Source organism: Sciurus carolinensis, chromosome 3, assembly GCF_902686445.1.
Source record: "Sciurus carolinensis chromosome 3, mSciCar1.2, whole genome shotgun sequence".
NCBI classification, from domain to species: Eukaryota; Metazoa; Chordata; class Mammalia; order Rodentia; family Sciuridae; genus Sciurus; species Sciurus carolinensis.
Genome location: NC_062215.1, coordinates 174,905,050 through 174,924,007, shown reverse-complemented (window position 1 = coordinate 174,924,007; position 18,958 = coordinate 174,905,050). Strand labels below are relative to the sequence as shown.

General features: G+C 48.3%; 1 long non-coding RNA gene across 2 annotated transcripts; it reads left to right on the top strand.

Moving 5' to 3' along the window:
* Nucleotides 1-3,123: 3,123 nt before the first annotated feature.
* Nucleotides 3,124-12,340, top strand: LOC124981419 (uncharacterized). Of its 2 annotated transcripts, none has more exons than XR_007107963.1 (3): nucleotides 3,124-3,225; nucleotides 3,875-4,045; nucleotides 11,137-12,338. It is a non-coding gene; the product is annotated as an uncharacterized LOC124981419 (long non-coding RNA). The 2 variants fall into 2 exon arrangements; XR_007107964.1 differs by having other exon boundaries at nucleotides 3,216-3,292; nucleotides 11,137-12,340.
* The last annotated feature ends 6,618 nt before the right edge of the window (nucleotides 12,341-18,958 follow it).

The following is an 18,958-nucleotide window of genomic DNA, read 5'->3' as shown; positions in this document are numbered from 1 at the left end:
TGGAACGTATAAAACAAAGCAGATTAAAAGTGTCCATGCGGGGCTGGGGTTGTGGCTCAGTGGTAGAGCGCTTGCCTATCATGTGTGAGGCACTGGGTTCAATTCTCAGCACCACATAAAAATAAATAAACAAATAAAGGTTAAAAAAAATGCTTTAAAAACAAAAACAAAAACAAAAAGTGTCCATGAGTGGAACACATGGCACATGCCTGTAATCCCAGCAGCTCCGGAGGCTGAGGCGGGAGGATCTTGAGTTCATAGCCAGCCTCAGCAAAAGTGAGGCACTAAGTAACTCAATGAGACCCTGTCTCTAAATAAAAATACAAAATAGGACTGGGGATGTGGCTCAGTGGTCAAGTGCCCCTGAATTCAATTTCCAGTACCACCCCAAAAAAATAAAAGAAAGGGTACATGAATTAAATTTTGTTTCAGCTTCTAATAACAGAGTCTAAGTAGTGGTATAAACACAACATTATTTTTCTTTCTCATGAACACTTGTCAGTGGGTAACTTTTGACTGATACAGTAACTGTCTTGCTAGGTCTTTGAGGACTCAGGTTTGACTCCAGGTTGCTGTTCTCCTGTCATATCTTCAGGATCCAAACTGGCAGCTAAAGCTCCAGCCATCCCATTGCATTCTGAGCAGCTTGGTAGTAAAAGACTGAAGAAGGCATAAAAATCAAATTGACATCAAATTTCTTAACAGCAACATCAGGTCTGAGAAAAAGTTGAAAATAGTTTTGAAGTATTGAAGAAAAATAACTTAAAACCTAGATTTGAATTTCTAGCTAAATTATCAGGCGGATACAGAAGGAGAACGCTTAACACATTTAGTCCTTCTTTGAAAACATGATTAGAGGAAGCCTTCCATCAGGAAGAAAATAGGGCGGGGGGTGCAGCTCAGAGGCAGACTGCTTACCTGGCATGCACAAGGGCCTGGGTTCATCTCAAAAAAAAAAAAAAAAAAAAAAAAGAAGGAAAAGAAAAGAAAAAGAAGTCTAAGAGTGCTTCGTGATAGCAAGAAAGAGGGAAAGGGGGATTAATTAAATCCCTGCCTAAGTCAGGAATGCTGTGCCAGCAAGACTCAGGCCCTTGGCCCTCCCTCCTGACCCTAGTTCTTTCACGAGCTGAGTCCTGCAGTTGGAATCCCGGACCCAAGAAATGCGAAGGAAGGACTGTCAAGTCTCTTGTTCTGTGCTTCAAACCCCAGACTGAGGGTACCATTCCTGTAGGGCACAGCTGAGTTCTCTTCCAGTACCCTGGTGACAGTCCCCACCAAGGACAAGAGCACAGTGTGAGGTGTTCACTCAGCCCATCCCCCCATTTTTAAAACCAGGGTGGAGGATGTGTTTGGGGGGGGGTCTCGTGTTTTCACACTTGTTTCTAATAGTCCTCATTAGCCTCCCTCCTGCTTCTGTGGCAGCCTTGGGGTTGTGTGCACAGGAAGGGACCAGGACCTCAAGGACACTGCTACCTTGTCCAGAGGGCACAAGCTGAGAAGGTGGCAGAGCCAGGGAGAGCCCTACCAGTGAGCTGAAAGGGAATTGAGTCCATCTGGGTGACCTTTCGAGGAGCAGGGGAAGCCAGAACTGTGGATGAGGGAAGCTTGGTTTTAGCCCTCTTTCACGAGACTGATCTAAACCGACACACTCTGCCTCCTGACATATTTATCCTCAGCCCCTACGTTTCCAAACTTTGCAGGGGTGGGAAGAGGGACAGATCAGAGAAGGGGTGGAATGTTAAACAAAGGTTGGAGTCCAGGGCCAGTGGAGTTTATCTTTGTCTGTTATTTACATGGCAAAGTTCTGGTATGAAATTAACAGGAAATTACAAAAAAACTTAAAAAAAAAAAAAAAAAGGCAGGGTGCCAAGAATATTCCTTCCGCCTCTGCATGCACATTCTGGGAAATCATCTGGTGTTTACCTGATACCTGACACAATCATGAATTTATCTTTATTATCTGGAGAATGGAATGTAATCCAGAAATATTCTTAGAAATACATGTCTTCATGCGATTTTATAATCCTATAAGAATCCTAAGGATTTTGAGTTTTTCAGCCTTTTATTTCTTCTTCTTCTCTTCTCTCTTTGGGCATGGACCTAGGGTAGATCAATATCCAAGAGTCTCTAGTTTATTCTGGAGGCAAATTGAGAAGACAAATCTATAATGAAGTTCGACCTTCTCGGCTCCAAGTTCCTTGGTCACCAGCAGACACAATGGGACCCAGCAACTGGAAGATCATTTGCTTATAAAATTTAGGTATTTGTTATGATGTAATTCACAATCTTCTCAGCATTTTTTTTTTTTTAGAAAAAAGAATATAAAGACAATTTTAAAACCCACCCATTTTCCTACTATTACTAGAAGGTTACTAGCATTCTAGATTTTTAGCAAAGTTTTCACTCAACAATTTTTATTATGTGTCAATTGCTGGATTAAGTCCTGGGATATGCAGTGTTCGAAGCTTAGAGGCTGTCTCTGTGCCTCCCCCAGACCTCACAGCCCATAATACACTGGTACAAATAAGGTCATGTAGCACATACTGTTCTTCTACCTGATTTTGTTACTGGGCTTATATTTCCTCCATACTTTTCCATGTCAACACCTATAGACTGACATCATGTCAAACAGCTGAATAATATTGTGTAGATGATTAGCCATCATTCATTTCAGTCGGCACCCTACTACTGTGAACTTTTAGGCAATTGTAAAAAGTACTTCTGTGCACAAACTTACACGCACACACGTGGGCACCGGGTTTACCATTTCAGGATGCTCTTCAACCATCCTCAAATACACACCCAGGTAGGAAACTGGTCCCATGCCTCACAGGATCTTTTTGACTTTTCTGGTTTATCGACTGCAGTTGTGCCTGGTGATCTTCCTGTGCACTGGTCTGGCTTCTTTCTTTTGGGTCTTGCTGATTGGGTCTGCTTGCAAGACCATGGAAGAAAGTGTTTGGCTTCCTCTATATAATGGCCTGACTTTCTACAGCAACAGCATCATCTCATGCGTTGGTCTTGTTCAGTTTCCCCCACCTGGGGCCTCATTCGTGCTAGGCAGACACTCTACCACTGTGTATATGCCTGACTCCTGGTCACTTGTTAATTATTAAATTGCCTTTTCACTTCTGGTGGTGGAAGAAGCCAACTCCCCTCCTACTCCTGTAAGTAGGAGTACTGTCTTCTGGCATTATCCCAGCGCGCAGGTGTGTCTCAGATACGGTGAGTGGATGAAGGGACAGATTCCAGGACTGGAAAGGCGGTGGGGTGAGGAACAGACAGTTCACAGGTGGGTGGTAATATAAGGGAAGTAGAGGCGGGTCGGTTGGCAGGCCTGAGTTAAGAGCATGGATAAACTAAAAATGCATGCCTCGGTTCTAGAAGAAACACTGGAAACACCAAGAGACTTAATTTAAAAGCTAATGGATGAAATAATGCAAATTATAGGAGGCTCAGGAGGGAGAATCACAAGTTCCAGGCCTTCTTGGGCAACTTAGACTCTGTCTCAAAATAAAAATAAAAAGGGCTGGGGATGTGGCTTGGTGGTAGGCACTTTCCTAGCATGCCTAAAGCCCTGAGTTCAATTCTGTAGTACAATAAATAAATAAATAAATAAATAAGAAAAGTATTGAATCATAGTCAATTCATCCAAGAAAGGAGAGAGAAGGAGGAACAGGAAAAAAAAAAAAAAAAAAAAGACATAAGGGACAAATAGAAAACTCAACCATATAAATCATTATTCACTGTCAATGAAATAAGTTCTTTTTTTGTAAAAAATAGAGCTGGTCAGGCTCAAGAGAAAAATGTATAGAATATTCACCAAAGTAGACCATAGGTTGGGCCCTAAAACAAGTGTTGACAAATTTCAAAGGGCTGGAAATATTCATGATCTGTGGAGAGAGACCTTGGAGACAAGAGATGTGCTGGGTGCTCTGCTCCCACCTAACTCCAGCCGAATGCAGAGGCAGGAGTAGCCAAACTCCAACTCCCAGAGCAGAAGCGCCGCCCTACTGAGCCCCACCAACGCATGGACTCACAAGAGGTAACGCTTCATTGTTGTTTTAAGCCACTAAATTTTGGGGTGGTTTGTTACACTGGCAATAGACAATTTGAAACACAGAAGCAGCTTTGGATTTGGGGTGGTCTTTCAGAATTATCCTAAATGAGACTCAGATCCCAGCCATTAGGTTTGTGCTGCCTCTGGGAAGTGGTTTGGCGTTGGGTGAGACAACTTTCTTTAGCCAAAGCAGTGCCCAGAGAAGAGGCGTGGCTGCACCCAGTTGGCAGCACCAGGCGGCATCTGGGGCGATTAGCGTTCCGCTCTGGGTGGCACATTACGGCAAGTACTCCAGTCGTGTCTCTTCAGACTTCCATGACTTCCCTCTGGTGGAATGTAGGATGCCAAGACAAACTTCTAGCAGGATGTACCTAGCTTAAAGGAGGAGTAAAAAGTCAGACTGAAAACATAGTAGGTGAGTCAAGGAGTGTAATGGACCGTGATTCCTGGCCTTATGTGTATGCTCTCCTGCCACGATTGGCCACCTGTTGGTTGTCTTCTCAGATTCCGTGTTTCCTTATAAAAATAGCCTGTTTTCCATTCAGATAGTCTGTTTTCCCTATGCAGCCTACTTGCCTCAAGGGAAGACCATCCCAACCCAGTTCCTGGTTGGTCCTGGGTGGCCTGAGCCAATCAAGGTTTATAGTCCCCTGGTTCCAATTATTGGTGACCATATGACCTAAGTTGGTGCAGTAAGAGTGATCATAGGACTCTCACTTGGAATGCTAGGAACTGCACAGGTTCATGGGCACGCTCTCTGGGGTTGTCAATGACCGTTGTAGTCCAGGTGCTGTTGGCAGCTGTTGGGGCTCAGAATACAATACCCCAAAGCATGGCACTTTGGCATGCTGAGGAAATCGTAAGCCCTGGGAAGCGATCCTAGACGCAAAGTTTCTTTGCCCTCCTCACGTCCTCCTGACCCTTGCTGTGCCCTCTCCCCTGAAGTGAGTCGTGGAAACTAGAATTCTTCTTCCCCAAGGCAGGTGATAGAAACTAGAACCTCGCTTCCCCAGAGCAAGCCACAAAATCTAGAAGTCATAGAACATTCTTCCTTGAAGACCTTCATTCCAGAAGTCCTGTCCATGCCCTGGAGGAAGGAGTGCTACCAGAGAGGCCAAGAAGAATCTGAGCAGACAGGCCTTGTGGGGTTTCCCCCAGTCTGTACCATCAGTTCACACCTTTTTATTGGGTCCCTTCCCTTCCCTTCCCTTCCCTTCCCTTCCCTTCCCTTCCCTTCCCTTCTCTCTCTCTCTCTCTCTCTCTCTCTCTCTCTCTCTCTCTCTCTTTCTTTCTTTCTTTCTTTCCTTCTTCATTATTGTTGAACTGGGAATTGAACCCAGGGGTCTTTTGCCATTGAGCTATATCCCAAGTCCTTTTTATTTTGGTCAGGGTCTTGTTAAGTTGCTAAGGGTCTTGCCAAGTTGCCCAGATTGGCCTTGAACTCGAGATCCTCTTGTTTCCACTTTCTGAGTCATTGGAACTCCAGGCATGCACCACTGGGCGAGTTTCCAATCACCTGTCTGCATAGCTGCCTATGCTTCATTAAATCTAAGCATAGAAACAGGCTTTCCTAGGTCTTTGAGTCTTCATTCTGAAGGTTCTTGTGTCCTGCACAACTTTGATTCAATAAATGGGTTTCACTTTTGTCTGGTGGGCCTGCTTTCTGTTGTAGTGGTGTCAGCGTGACCCTTCTGATGGGTGAGGAAAGGGAGCACAGCTTTCTGTCCCTACACAGCCGTCACACGACCACAAGGCGAAACTAATTCTGTGGAAGGCAGATGCAGGGAGTGAGAAAAAAAAGGGTCAGTCTCCTCCAAGTCTGTTCCACCTGCGGACTTTACAGTTATGTGAGCCACTCACTCAGTTCCCCCTTTGTCTCAACCAGATGGACCTAGGTTCCCCTTTCTCTGTGAGTTTAACCCCCTGCCCCAGGCAGTATTCACCGAGCAGGTCTCAAGGTAAACCCTGCAGAATCTCGTTGCAGCCATTATGAAGGTCATCATGGAACATTGGGTGGCTATGAAAATGAGACCTTGCATGAAGTTTCCCTCAAAAAGTGGGAAAAGCAGGTTTTAAATATAGGGTACTAAATCCTATAGAATCAGAGGAGAAAATGGCCATTTTAACCAAATGATCGCTTGGTGAAGGGAGGTGTGGAGACAGGAAAAGAAATCTGTTTTTGCAGTTACCTCAGCTCTACTCTATCTGAGCTGGAAGGAAGAAGAAGAGGCACCTGCCAGGGAAGGAGGAGGCCCAGGAGTGGTTGCGCGCTGAGCGTCTGTGTGACACAAGCAGGTTGGGGGAGAGGACAGAAATGCGCCAGGCTTATCGGCTCAAGTCATGCCGTGGAATGCTCTTCCGTGGGGGCGGAACCTACAGCCCCTCGGTTCTGGAGGGGAAGGGCACAGGCAGCCGCCGGCCCCTGGAAAGGGGAGGAGTGGGCTCCGTTAGAGGTTTAGCCAACTCATGGATTGGAACTCCTGGTGGGCAACAAATCAGTCTGGTTGAGTCTCTAGTCACGCGAGACTAACGCGGCACCCAAGGGGTAGCAGTGAATCAAAGGGAGGAGGAGACCGAGGCCGGGGCGAGCCTCCCACCTTTGACTTTCAAGCCTGCCTTCCCAGCTCCAGCTCTGCCCCTTTTAATGCAAACGGTGTTTCTTAAGGAGCCTCTTGTGCCCAGGGAAACCCTGTTCTGCTTAACAGCTCTCAGGGCCCATGTGCGGCTTTAAAGTGTTTGAAAAGAGGAATCCGCTTTTGAGAAATTTGCATTTTCAGAAAGCTTTCAATGCGGGGCTTGTGAATAAGGGCTTTGCATGTTTGCCACGGCCTGTGAAAAGTGCAGGGGAGGAAGAGAAAGGCGAGCTGCGCACGGCCCCAGCCCCGCAGGCTGCGGAGGCGCGGAGCTGCCCTCGCCAAGAGCCCGCGGGATGCTGGGATGTGCGCTTTGGGTCACTTGCCCCTGGAGGTTTCCAGGGAGCTGCTTTGCAAGAGGTAACCCTGCAGCCGGAGCCCGCACGCCAAGGGCCCTGTTTCCCAGCTCTGCGGCCTCTTTGCCTCTCCTTTTGAAGAGCAGCAAGGAAGGGCCCTGGTGGCTTGGAGGGTGGCAGCTGGCTGCTGGTATTTAAATGGAATTCCTCCAGAGCTCTCAGAGCTTCTCTTCCAAACCTTCTTGCCTCAGGACTAAGGCGCCCTCTGGCTCCATCCCTAGGCCACCTTTGCTCTGAAAAAGGTACAGAGAAAGCCAGGAAGAAGGCATGTTAGCACCTCAGCCCCCAAAAGTTCACCCAAGGCTCCGCCCAGCACCGGAGCCAGCTGTGGGTCTTTGACTCACTCAGGGTACAGCCCCTGGAGGTCACAGCGAGAGAGAGGTGGACGCGTTTGGTCAACATGCCTCCCCTGTTCCTCTCTTCCACCCACTTCAACCTGTCAGGAGACAGACTGGCAGAGTCGTGGGAACATGAGGTTAAGGGAATCATTCTGTAAGATAGGCCCGCACACTTAAAAAAATTATTATTGTTATTTAAAAATATTTTTTATATATTCTTTTTACTTACACATGACAGTAGAATATATTTTGACATACTTCACATACATGGAGTATAACTCCTCATTCTTATGGTTATACATGATGTGGAGTATCATGAGCGGCAAGGAGTCAATGAGAGTAAATTTGGTCCAAAATCAATTGGCTTTTATTTGACACTGATCACACAATTATTTATAGTTATTCTAACTTTTAGTCACACCAATATCACACACAACTTAGTCACTAAATTATTATAAGCCCCGAATAAGCAAGACTCACTCCTTACTGAGACCCGTTCCAAGGTCCACTCCTGTGTGACGTGTCTTGAGTCGAAGGGCAGCAGCTCCCAGAGGTCAGTCAGGAAGACAGCTCGGGAGGTCTCTCTGGGGAACTCCCTCCGGCAGGAGTTCCGATCGGCCATGATGGTTGGGAGGTGAAGGAAGGTGGCAGGCATTCCGGGCAGAGACACCTCAGGCAGAATGGACACGGGCAGCTCCACTGTCACTTCCACAGGAACGTCTCAGTCACGATCAGGATGATGGATGGTCCATCAAGCAACGAGCAAGTCAGTGAGTCCCCTTCAGGCTTGGCGCAACACTGGCGTCATTGGTATAAAACGGGGACTGGAGCTAGGCTCATCCTGAGTCCTTTTAAATCCTTTTTATCAGACCCTGCCAGCCGGTCTTGGTCGGAGGGAAGTTAGTTATCTTACTTGGGGTCAGTTGCACGTGTCTCCAACTTGGGGCCAACGTCAATCGTATCTTGGGGCAACACCACATCATTACCTCATTACAGCACAGAGCACTCAAGTTATTTTTTTGCAAGTTACACAGCACAAGTTGTTTTTTGTAAGTTACACAGCACAGAGTAAACAAGTTGTTTTTTTGCAAGTTACACAGCACACAGAATGTCACACATTTAACTTTGCTCCTTACATGCAGTTACACTGGTCATGTGTTCATATATGAACTTAGGAAAGTTATGTCCCATTCATTCTACTGTCTTTCCCATCCCCATTCCCCATCCCTTCTCCCAACTCTGCCCTGTCCAATTCAGTGACACCCCCCCATCCCCTCTCACCTATTGTGAGTCAGCATCCACCTATCAGAGAGAACATTCAGCCTTTGGTTTTTGGGGATTGGCTTACTACACTTAGCATGATAGTTTCCAGTTTGACCCATTTACCGGCAAATGCCATAATTTCATTCTTCTTTATGGCTGAGTAATATTCCATTGTGTATATGTACCATACCTAGGCACCTAGGTTGGTTCCATAGCTTAGTTGTGTGAATTGAGCTCCTATAAACATTGATGTGGCTGCGTCACTATAGTTTGCTGATTTTAGGTCCTTTGGGTATATACTGAGGAGTGGGATAACTGGGTCAAATGGTTGTTCCATGCCAAGTTTTCTGAGGAATGTCCATACTGCTTTCCAGGGTGATTGCATCAATTTGCAGTCCCACCAGCAATGTATGAGTATACCTTTTTCCCACATCCTCGCCAACATTTATTGTTGCTTGTATTTTTGATAGTTGCCATTCTGGCTGGAGTGAGATGAAATCTCAGTGTAGTTTTAATTTGCATTTCTCTAATTGCTAGAGATGTTGAACATTTTTTCATATATTTGTTGACTGGTCATATTTCTTCTTGTGAAGTGCCTGTTCAATTCCTTAGCCCTTGTGTTGATTAGGTTATTTGTTTTGTTTTGGTATTTTGAGTTCTTTATGTATCCTGGAGATTAATGCTTTAAGTGAGATGCAGTTGGCAAAGATTTTCTCCCATCTGTAGGCTCCCTCTTCATGTTATTGATTGTTTTCTTTGCTAAGAAGAAGGTTTTTAGTTTGAATCCATCCCATTTATTGATTCTTGATTTTACTTCTTGTGCTTTGGGAGTCTTGTGAGGAATTCGGCTCCTAAGCCAACATGATGGAGAGTTGGGCCTACTTTTTCTTCTAGTAAGTGCAGTGACCCCACATATTTTCTTTTCCAAGAAACACCTTACCAGGCAGCCCCGTCTGGCTTAAGTGGACAGGACATGTCACATTCCTCAGCAAACTACCCATTATCTTCAGGAGAAATGCAGACCCAAAATAATGTCGATAAGAGGAGCCCAAGTTACCCTAAAGGGGGAGAATTTTGTTACCCTTTACACAGACCAGATCCTGGAACTCAGGGAGATAATGATAATTCCCCCTAACCATAAAATCTGTAAGAATTTATGGTTAAGAATCAAATTAGTACTGGTCAGCATGGACAAGAGCTACATAGAGTTGTCATGGCAGTCGGGACTTGAAAATCTGAGGTTATCCTGTTGTTCGATAAAAGTCAAGAGGTGAACCTGGGTGGGATTCTCTGGAAACTTCTTGGGGATCCCTAATAAAACTGGATAGAGGGCTGGGGATGTGGCTCAATGAGAGCGCTTGCCTAGCACATGTGAGGCACTGGGTTCAATCCTCAGCACCACATAAAAAATAAACTTATAAAAAAAACTGGATAGAGTGCAGTCTCTCTCCTCTCTGAGAGGACCACTCTCTCCCTTGAGAGTGCTCCCTTTCCTCCTCCTCCTCCTCCTTCTTCTTCTTCTTTTTTTTTTTTTCCTTTGGTATCAGGGATTGAACCCAGGGTGCTTAACCACTGAGTCCCATCTCCAGCCCTTTCTTATATTTTTAGAGACAGGGTCTTGCTGAGTTGCTAAGTGCCTTGCTAATCTGTTGAGACTGGCTTTGAACTTGCAATCACCTGCCTCAGCCTCCGGAGTTGCTGGGATTACAGGCGTGTGCCACCGCGCCCGGCTCCCATCCCTTCTAATAAGCTCATTACCTGTTACTCTGAGTGACATATCTGAAATCTTTCTGACTTGATTGTAAGAATAGGGGTTTGAAGTGGGGGTGTCTTTATGCTGCCTCAGTTTTCTGGAAGTCCCCAACCCTGTAACAGAAGGACAAAGACCGACAGAATATCAGAGCAGCCTAGGGGTCCCATGAGATTACAGTCCCAATTTTACAGGAGCATGTGGAAACGAAGCTCCAATCCTCAGTTCTTGTGTTCTTGTGATGAAAGAAAATTTAGTCAGACACGAAAAGTCATGCAAAAGAGTTTTATGGGTGAAAGTATAGAAAGGATCAAGCAGGGAACCCTCTCAAGGGGACATATCTGAGCAGAGAGAGACAAAGGAAACAGTGCTACTTCCTAATTTACTACTATTTGATATTTACCAGGGGAACTGGGGTCTACATTCTGCCGTCTTCTCATCTGGCTCCTCTTTCACTTCGGGAGGGGGAGCTTTTGACCCTTGTTGGTCCCCTCCAGAACTGTCCCGATGACCACCCTATTCAGGGGCTTCGTGTTGGTGCTGGGATCGAGCCCACCACTAACAGACTTCATCTCAGAGCAGCTGTGCTGTTCATGAGATGCTCCCTCTGAAACAGTGCGACACCTGTGGCTGAATCCTCGCTTTACAATGAGCAGGGTGGAGTTAGTCCCCTTGGTCTTTCCTTTCTGACACATGACTTAATTGGCTCCCTGCGTTTCCACCTCTTTATTCTCAGGGTCGGCGCACCTGCTGTTGTTCTACAAGTTACCTGATTGTTCATTAAAAGTTTATTAAAGAAGAAGAAGCCGGTGACCCTACTCTTGCTGCTTGCAAGTCACTGCTCATTGCTAACCACTACCTAAGGCCGATTCTTGCTGAAGGGATGGCGTGTGCACCCGTTATCACAGGGCTCAGGGAGCCAGATGTGCCGCTGCGGTTCTCTAGGATGCCCCTCAAAGCCACCCACTGCATGGAAATAAACCCGTCATCGCAGCTGAATTTATTCTATGACCAGCCCACCCCCTTGGCCAAGAAATTACTCTTGATTTTATGTCTGATGTTAACTAATGAAACAAGGTAATATAATGGACAGCAAATTAACTACAATAAAATGCCAGTAGAATTTAAAGAATGCCTCCAAATGCAGCCCCCGTTCCTAGAAAAGTGTTGCACTCTCCCCTGCTCCTTCCCTCCCTCCCTCCCTGCCTTTCTTTCTTCCAACCTGAGCAAAATATTATTGACCCCTTTCTGTACCGGTGTACTGTTCCAGGAGCTGCTAATACATGAGCGAATGACAAAATGGAGAGGCACTGGTCCCATAGAGCTTCCAGGCCAGCAGACACAGGCAGGGGGATTAAAGTGAACGAGCATTTGCAGTTTTAAGCTGGATGCCAGGAGGGTGGGGGGGTTCCTTGTGCAAATGAACAGAACTGAAGGCCAGGTGGCCGAGGGCTTTTAGGGAAGATGGTGCCTGGCACAGGGGCACCAGTGCAAAGGTTTGGTGCAGAAGGGTGTCTGGCACAGGCAGGGGGCCTGTGCAGCTGGAGCAGAGCCAGGGAGGGGCCAGGAGCTGCCATCTGAGCAAAGGGCCCTGCAAGGACCCTGGCTTTGACTTTGAGTGAGATGGGGAACCACTGGAGCAGTTTTTGTTATTGTTCAGTTTTGGTTTGGGGTTTTCTTGTGGCGCTCTGACAACTGGACCCGGAACTTTGCACACAGTAGGCAAGTGCCAACCCGGAGCCACATCCCCAGCCCCCAAGTGCTGGTTTCTCTTCAAGTCCTTTTGCTGTGAGTGCATTTTATTTATTTATTTACTTATTCATCTCTCTGCAGTACTGGGGATGGAACCCAGGGCCTTGTGCATGCTCAGCAAACACTCTGCCATTGTGCTGCCTCCTCAGCCCTTTTGAAGTTCATTTTGAGACAGACTCTCTTTAAATTGCCCAGGCTGGCCTGGAATGTGTGATCCTCTTGCATAGTGAAGAAGGAAGGAAGGAAGGAAGGAAGGAAGGAAGGAAGGAAGGAAGGAAAGAAGGAAAGAAAGAAAGAAGAAAGGAAGGAAGGAAGGAAGGAAGGAAGGAAGGAAGGAAGGAAGGAAGGAAGGAAGGAAAAAGATAAAAAAAAAAAAAAAAGAAATTCTCAGTTCTACCCCCATTGATAGTAGGTCACAAGACCCTCCTCATTATGGAGAGATCCTGCCCCAAACCTGGAGTGAGGAATCCTGCACAGAGGCACCAGAAAGACTCTGAACCGAAGGCCTTGCTGGATTCCCCACTCCGTCTATTAGCATCAGATGGCGCCATTTGGGTGTGATCACATCTCGGCTCCCACGGTTGTCCATGCTTCAATCATGCCTATTCGATGAAGGTTCCATAAAACCCCCCGAGTTAATCATGATTCCTTAATCCAACAAAATATCCTGCCGTTAGATCCGTAGAGGGTTTTTTGCTGTGTGTTGTTTTTGCAGAGGAGTAGCACATCTGGGTTCACTCTTTTAAATGGTCAGACTCTTGTTGTGGTGGGAGGTGCAACCTCTTTGAAAAAGCAGTGTGGCACTTTCTTGTCAAGTTAAACGTATGACCCAGACATTCCATTCCTAGGTATTTTCCCCTGTAAAACAGGGCTGGGAGATTTCAGATAGCTGAGCACATGGAGGTCCTGGGGGTGCTGCATGGGGTGTACCCCTTCCCCCATACCTCGCCCTACGCTTCTCTTCCTCTGTATTCTTTGCAGTATCCTTCATAATAAATCAGGAAGCGTGTTTCTGAGTCCTGTGAGCTGTTTTAGGAAATTGATTGACCTGGAAGAGGGGTCATGGGAACCCTAGTTCACAGCTGGTTGGTCAGAAACACAAAGACCCCCTGGAGCTGGTGACTGGCATCTGAAGGCTGAAGCGGGCGGTGTTGGAGACCCAGCCCTCAAGCTGCCATCTGACACAGCCTCCAGGCAGACACCTCAGAGCTGAATTGGATCAGAGGACACCCTGGCTGCCCACCCCTGCAGCACTGCTTGCTGATGGGAGAAACCCCACACCCTGTGGGGACATGGAAGTATTTGTGCCCACGAGCGTGCAGCGGCCAGCAGAGGAGAAACAGCCCGGGAGCTTCCAACAGTGGAAGTTTACTGCTCCCAGTCTGGAGGCTGGGACGTCCAGCGCCAGGAGCTGGCAGGCTTGGTTTCTGGTGAGAACCCTCTGGCGTCTTTTCACTGTATCCTCACGCGCTGCTAGGGGCCTTTTTTATAAGGGCACTGATCCTACTCATAAGAGTGTCATGTCATGACCTAATCATCTCTCAAAACCCCCTTCCCCTCCTAATACGGTCACCCTGGAGATTGGCTTAGGTTTCGACATATGAATTTGGGAGCAGGGATCACAAACATTCTGATCATAATAGGGAGGAAAAAATATTCCTTTACCAACTTAGTTTCATCGGCTGTGTCTGACCAGTTGGACTGACAAAAGGCAGCGCAGCGAGAGGAAAACAGAGGTTGTGAATGAGTGCATCTCAGGTACACAGGGGACACTCAGTGGGGAGTGACTCAAAGGCTCACATAGAATCTTAACCAAGAAGAAGAATCTTGCAGAGGACTGAATAGAGGTGGCTGAGTGGGTGGGCACACGTGTGGGGACGCAGTGGGAGGTGGGGGCAGTTGGTAAGGTCTGTCTGGGTGGACTCTCTCAAGCCCTCCGACTCCAGGGTGTGGCAGTTCACCCTTCCTGCTGCAGGGGGTGGGGTGGGGCTCCTTCATGAGAGGACTTTAGGTTCTGTTTTCAGGTAGAAGGGAGCGGGCGGAGAGCCCGTCCTGTGTCTACTTTTTCCTCAATGGCTTTCTGCTTAAAATAATCCAGACTGGCACATTTGGGGTGGCATGCTCTGAACCCCTTCAGGGAAGAGGGTGGTGAGCCTCTAGACTCTCACCTCCCACTCCTGACAGTTGGCATTTCATCCACGAGTGTTTTCAGAAGTCTCTAAATGATGAGGACTTCCTTTAAGCCTAGCTATAAAATCACTTTCCCACCTAAAAATTAATCATGATTCCTTAATCCAACAAAATATCCTGCCGTTAGATCCATAGAGGGTTTTTTGCTGTGTGTTGTTTTTGCAGAGGAGTAGCACATCTGGGTTCACTCTTTTAAATGGTCAGACTCTTGTTGCGGTAGGAGGTGCAACCTCTTTGAAAAAAGCAGCGTGGCACTTTCTTGTCAAGTTAAACGTATGACCCAGACATTCCATTCCTAGATATTTTCCCCTGTAAAATGAAAACTTCCTCTGAGCTTCCCCAAGTTTGGCTGGGGCAGAATGCTGGATTTAAGCAAGGTTGTGGTTTTGCTAAGGGGGATGAAAGAAGACAGGCAAGGAACTTGGAAGTTTATGAAACTAAATCAATTCCTAATTCCACCAGAAACTGACTCTCCTTCTGCTTGTTCCCACGGAGAAAGCAACGTCTCCAAATAATAGGAGATGCTGATCGCCAAAGGCACAAACAGACCCCAACAATCCTCTACCAGCTTCTCCTGCCCACCGCTGTCCAGGTAGAGAGACTTGAACAAGGCCTGCCGGGGCCTGGGGCTCCTGATGACCACAGCTCCAGAATCTTCCACCCGCTGAATCCTTGAAGCTGACTTATCTGCCCATCTGAAGCACTGCCACCACACCTGGGGAATAGCACCCCATCAGTAGAGCAAGGAAAGCTGTACCATCCGCAGCAGATTGGGATCTTAACACCCCTGGCCCTGGTGTAACCAGATCCTCCAAAATGCACACCAGCAGTTTGCTCTGTCTGCTGGTGGTGGCAACTGAGAGAAGGGAAGGAAAAATGGAGGGGAGAGAGGAGAGAGATTTAAGGAGGACACAGTTTCTCGGGTTCAGTTTCTTCATGGAGCTGGTTGACTGAGACCCTCTGTTCCCACTCCAGTGGAACAGTGGGCATTTCTCCTCACCTATTTCATGGGCTCCTTAACTGAGACCCAGCACTCAGACTGGGATAGAACTCTGTCTTTAACTCGCCACCTCCGAGCCCTCGGGGAGGAATCCAAGCCTGAATTCCTGCTCAGCCCCACAGCTAGGAGCAACCCGGCGTTCTTTCCTGGACACTTTTCTCCACACCCCTTGAATGGAGGCACCTCAGGGCTCCTGGGTCCTATGCTCTTTGCCAGCTCCTGGCTTGGTTCTACTTGACCTTGGCCAGAAATGCTTCTTGGAACACTGGCAAGGGCACTATGCCAATTCAAGTCCCTGCTCTGGGACTGCTCAGTGGTGGAGAGGTGGATTAGTTCAATCCCTAGTACCACAAGCAGGCAGTCGTGTACACACACACACACACACACACACACACACACACACACCAAATCCCTGCTCCGACTCTTCATGAAGACAGGTCTGTGAGGTGTGATGTTGTACTGCTGTCCCTGCATGTACAGAGAAGATGCTGATGGGGACAGAGGTCTTCCTGAGACCCCCAGTGAAGCCAGAACCTGCAACAGCAGTAGGAAGAGCTGTCCTATCTTGATGGATTATTGGTGACCTCAGGTCTGGTTTCCTGCCCTGGGCACATGGCATGAGCCCCCACAGGAGACTGGGCTGTGCCTCCGGGTCTTAGGACTGGCTCTCTGTGGCAGTTCAGTTCCCTGAATCCTGGTTACTCCATTCCTCTGACATTCAGATATGGCTGGTGTACTGGGCATTGTGGTCAGTGGGAGGGTGACTCTGCTCCAGGGTGCAGGTGGGAAGAATGGAGCTCAGAGTTGAATCTATAAGGCCAAGGACCTCTCAGACGGTCCTGTGCCCCTTGCGCAGTGAGCTGGGTTGACCAGACAGGCAGCTGCAGGAGGAGGGGGCTTCCTGGACTTGCTTCTGCCCTTTGCTCTTTGTACCCCCATCCTGTGACCTTCTCCTACCCTTGGGTAGATCTCTGCATTGGGGCAGACCTGACCAATCTGATCCCAAGACCATGCACAGAGCCAGGGTCTGAGCCCAACCTGGTGGAGATGCTGGACTTGCAGGTCCAAGCTCCACCAGCTGTCCCCAACTCAGCCACAGCTGCCTTGGTTACTGCACTGTATCGGAGATATAACTGGCTAGTCTTCTTTCCAGCTTTAAATTTCTCTTTCAAAAGCACCCATAGGGGCTGTTTTTTGGAATTGGTAGTAATTAAAATACTCCAATCCAATGACCGCATTTATAAACCACCCTGAATACAATGACCCAACCCAAACCTCAGTTTATTCAAAACGCATTCAAGAGTAATAGGTTCATTCATTCCAGAGATTCTTTTCTGAGCTGGGAAGAAGCCAAGAGAGGAAAGACCCCTGGCCCCTGCCTCCAGGACCTGACAACAGAGTGGGGAAGCCGGAAGGAAGAGGAGGCTGTTGGCACGTGACCGTTTAGCGTGCATACTTTCCACTCCTCAGGAGAGATCCCTACAGTTCACCACAAGCCACGTGAGCCCGGTGCAAGGCAGGTGCAGGAGAGTGTCCAGAGATGAGTGCCGGTGGCAGTGGCCATCAGTGAGGATGCTACAGGCCTGCTGGGCAGGTTCATTATTGTGTGGACTTGAGTACGCTGCATTCTTGGCCTTCACTGCTAACAGCTCCCATTATCCCCAGTCACTGTGACAAGAGCGCTGGGGTAGTGTGTGGTGCTGCCCCAGGGCACCACTGCCCTGAGAATCTGCCTGCCAGGGGTCTGCAGCCCAAGCCAGCTGTGGCCACTCAGCATTCATCCTGGTGGTGTGGTGGTGGCAGTGGAGGGGAAGGGGCGAGGGAAGGGCAAGGCCCTGGTGCGGACCTGTAGCTGCTCTTCCCATTTCCTCTGGCCACAGGCTACGCACAATGCTCTTTTGAAACACAGCCGACCTTGCTCTCGGCTCTCATATTCTCCATGGAATTTACTCTCAGTTCCAAAGGGCTTGCAGCCCTGGACTGGTCAGTCACGGAACTTTCCCTGGGCACAGCCATGGCTTCCAGGAGGGACCCAGGACCTAATCAGAGCTGTAAAGCTTCTTGCTAGGGGCTGGCTTGTCCTCCCTGCTAGGCTTGACCTTGGGAGGCTGGGAGGCTGTTGCTGGGATGGGAATGGAACTGACTGCAAAAGCAGAGATAGACAGAGAGGGAATCACGGCCTGTGCCCCTGGAGCAAGCCACATTTGAAAACTCTCTTCTTATACAGGAGTCAATACATTCTCATTTTGCTTAGGCCAGTTTGGGTTAGGTTGTCATTTACAACAAAAGGGGACCCGATTAATAAAACAGGAAATGGAGTTAAGCGTCTTTAGTTAGAGGGCCACAGTTCCGAAGCAGCAGTCACTGGGCCTCTGATGTCTGTGGCCTTCCTCATCCTGACCTGCAGAACAGGACAGAGACATGACTGCACTCAGCAGTCAGGAGCCCAGCTTCTCAGAGAAGGCTGCTGTCTACCTGGGGGTAGACCTTCCCAACCTGCTAGTGCCTAATTGGGAAAGGAAACCATGGGATTAGGGAGTGGCCGGTGGGCTCTGGGGTTCCTGGTAACCAGCCTGGCCCATCCTGACCAGTCTCTGCCTCCACAAAAGGCTGTCCCATTGGTCCCCTCCACCAATTCTTAGAGGAGCCCAGCTCCCCTGGCATTCAGGGTTGTCCTTTTCCCACCTCCCCTTGGTTGTGCTTCTTTGCCAGATGAAAGTGCAGGGGAATTAACCCCCTTCCTCCCAGCAGTCTCCCACCCATGGGTGTCCCAGGGTCCCATCTTTCCTCCTGGGGTTGGATTACTCTGCCAGTGTGTTCCACCATCTTCCAGGGTGGCCCCAGCAGGAGCAAGCTCCAGTTGCTCCCAGTGGCCACTGCAGCCAGGATTGACTGTTCTGCTTTCCCTGTGTGACCACCCCGCCCCCCCAGTTCCTACTGGTGTTTGCTGGGATCACATTGAACTGAGACTTCTACCTGGCTGCTCAGGAGCTGGATGTGGCAGCCCACTGGGCACTGACCAGGACCAACCCTAGGCAGCAGGTCAGGCTGCCCCATCACGGGGGCACTAAGAGCAGCCATTTCCTAGCGACAGTGCGCTGTGCTGCGGGGCCAGGGCCTCTCCTGGAGGTGCCGGCCTGGAAGCGCGCCAGCACATTCCTACATGCCCCCTGCTGGGATCGCCACAGAATGGAAGTGCAGTGGATGGTTACACCAGGCCTCATAATTCCTGCTTTTCCAGTGGGACATCTAAAGCAATTTGTTCTGTTGTGCGCGCGCAGCGGAAGTGCTCCACCTGGGCCTGTGGTTCACATGTGGCTCAGGAAGTCCCCAAGACCTCCCTGCCCATTTGCGTCTCTGAGAAAAACACACTAAAGACACAAGATTATTTTTCCTTTTTTTTTGGTTTTTTTCTTTTTTGCTCTATTTGGTGACAAGTGAGATCCTTGGATGGAAACTGGATCTGTAAGAAAAAAAATAATAATAAGGACAGAGCCTTTGGCTCAGACGATTCACAATTCTCTGAGAGTGGGGACTCTGGTGGCTTTCCAGTTTTACACTCTCAGGGGTGAGGGCTGAGCAGCTAAGATCCTTTTATGGAAAAATAAGTTATTCA